General features: G+C 33.4%; 1 long non-coding RNA gene across 1 annotated transcript; it reads left to right on the top strand.

Moving 5' to 3' along the window:
• The first annotated feature begins 207 nt into the window (after positions 1 to 207).
• On the top strand, positions 208 to 2,017 carry LOC141325124 (uncharacterized). Its single transcript, XR_012353742.1, has 3 exons — positions 208 to 421; positions 522 to 651; positions 1,536 to 2,017. It is a non-coding gene; the product is annotated as an uncharacterized lncRNA (long non-coding RNA).
• The last annotated feature ends 844 nt before the right edge of the window (positions 2,018 to 2,861 follow it).

The following is a 2,861-nucleotide window of genomic DNA, read 5'->3' as shown; positions in this document are numbered from 1 at the left end:
CATAACGGCTAACGTTACAAATGTTTTAGTAGTGACTCGTGTCTTAATGAGAGTTCGTGGCTTTCATATTAAACATTTTGCATTTTCAATCACACTAACATTAGAGGTTATTTTAAATTACATGTTTTCTCTTCTTTGTCAGGATGTTGACAAGTGCAGGATGGAGGGAAGTAGTAGTAAAACTGGACGAAATTTGTTTCTCAGATTTTCTCAATTCAGGTGAGTTATATGTTTAGTAATCAGTTAATAAAGAGTAAGTGACTGTAATTTTATGATTTGTTTTGTTAATAACATGTTGTTGATGTTATTGTGTAGTCCAACAGAAGTTTTTGATACCAGAAAACGACACTGAAAATCACAGATGACTAGGGCTCAGCTGATGTACTACACGTTTTCTTGCTTCTTGGATGTCAAAGGACTGGTAAGGGTTAAATAATATTTCAAAATTTTATTGGAAAATATATATATATATATATATTGTTACATTTGTCTGAACAATTATCGTTTTTTTTTTTTTTTAGATTTACAAGAGTTATCACGGATGCTTGAAATAGTGGTTGCTACAAGGATCCTGGAAAAATTGAACACTTGGAAAGTAATTAAGGCCATGAAGATCAATTTTGAAGAGGCAACATATCATCTGGTGAAAAGGTTTGTTTAGACAACACTATTATGTTCCAAATATTTAGCTTGAATTAATTCACTCATCCAGTCATCCAAGATGTTCATGTCTTTCTTTCATCAGTCATAAAGAAATAGTGTTTTATGAGGAAAGCATTGCAGGATTTTTCTCAACATAGTGGATTTCTGTGGTGCTTAACGGGTTGAATACATTTATATTACAGTTTTTAACCTCAAATGCTGGTCTTGTCTACCTCTGCGATGCACATGCATACTCTGTGCACTCTGGTTCAATACATTTAGAGTATATCGAAAAACTCTTCTCATTTTATCATTGATGTTCAACCTTTTTTTTCTTTCTTTTTTTGTTGCAAAGGGCATTTGATCATCTTTGCACGTTCACTTTGTAAACACTGGGTCGGTACTTCTACAGCGATGTAGGACAATTTGGAAGTTAGATATGGATGAAACTGAGATGGTAGTTTTTTGACGTACCCTAACTGTCTTGAACCAGAGTGCACAAAGTACGTATGCTCAATGCACAGCTAGACAAGATGAGCATTTGTGGTTAAGACGTGCACAAATATTAATTTATTAATGAAAGTAACACATTGTTTTGCTAGATAAGACCCTTCTTCCCCGGCTGGGATGGTTTAGAGCCATTTGAAGTTGCATTGAAACTGCAATTCTGAAATTCAAACTCGCAAGCACCATTTAAGTTATATGGAGAGAAATGCTGTGAAATGAATGTTTTTCTTAAAAAAACAATTTCTTTGTGACTGAAGAAAGAAAAGAAATACATGAACCTCTTGGATGACAAGCAGGTGAGTAAATTATCTGTATTTTTTGTTCTGGAAGTGGACTCTTCCTTTAATGCCTATTGTTTATAAAGGGATGTTTATCTTGTGTTTCAGTCATGCCAAAGTCTTGATGACCATCACCTGGCCACTAAAGAAAAACCCTCAGCCATATCTTCTTGCCTCAGGGACATCAAAAGCACAGGTTTCCACCTTTTACATTGTCTTGGACAGAGAAGTTTCGCCTTGTCAGTCATGTACATCCTTGGGTATTGTTGAAGAGCTGTTCAAGTAAAGTAAAGTATCATGATGCTCTGTCCAGCCTGTACATATATTTTTTTTTTTTTACAGACAAATGTATATAATATTGATATAGGTACAACTGAAGTCAAAGAACTGAGAGCAAGGCAGTTGAACAAGCAATAATTTTCTTATTTAAGCAAAATGTTAAGTTCTGTCCTCATGGAATGTATCCTGGTATCACTGTGGATTTTTTCTTGTTACTTCATCTGATTTATATCTACCTCATTTTATAATCATTCAGGCTTGATTTTATATAATGCAATGATGTGTTGTTGACTATGCTGTATACAATTTTACTAAACATTTCCTGTTGGCACTGCAGACATATTAAATGTAAATGTTTTGCTGTTAGATTTTACAGTATTTTATGACAGCAGTTAATTTCAAAGTGTTTACATGCATGGAATTTCTAAATCCAATCTATGTATTTCCTCAAATAAAAGCAGAAAGTTGAGAGTATGGCTTTCAGTGTAGTCATTTCCACATAAAACATATTGTGTTTTTAACACTGGTTAAAGAGTTTAAATTATAATTAACTAAATTTTAGAGTTAAAATTACTCTCCAAATTATTAATATTTTAACTCCAGAAAGTGTTAAAATTTAACTCTGAGAGAGTGTTAAAAATTCAACTCCAAGAGCGGAGTTATTTTAACTCTGCGCTGGAGTCTATTTGATGGTCACGCATGTACACTCAGATTGAGTTGATTTTAACTACCAGGGAGTTTATTCCAAAGACCAGAATTTGCTGTGTAGCAATTGCAAGCAAAAAAGTCAGAATTGCAAGAAAAAAGTCCGTTTTTATCTCACAATTCTGACTTTATTTCTTGCAATTGCGAGTTTATTTCTCAGAATTGACAGACATAAACTCGCAATTCTGAGAAATAGAGTCACAATTCTTTGAAATAAAGTCAGAATTATGAGATATTAACTCACAATTCTGACTGTCTCTCAGAATTGCGAGCTTATATGTCGCAATTGTGACTTTTTTCTCAGAAATGCGAATTGTTAAGTCAGAATTGTGAGATATAAACTCGCGAGGAAAAAAAGTGAGCGTTAGGGTTATCTCACAATTCAAAATTGAGTGGTTATATTTCAGAATTGCGAGTTTATAACAACTAGTTTCAAGATAGATTAGTAGT

The sequence above is a fragment of the Garra rufa genome, chromosome 2 (genome assembly GCF_049309525.1).
Source record: "Garra rufa chromosome 2, GarRuf1.0, whole genome shotgun sequence".
Classification (NCBI taxonomy): Eukaryota; Metazoa; Chordata; class Actinopteri; order Cypriniformes; family Cyprinidae; genus Garra; species Garra rufa.
The sequence above is the reverse complement of the archived record's forward strand: the minus strand, read 5'-3'. Positions and strand labels throughout refer to the sequence as shown.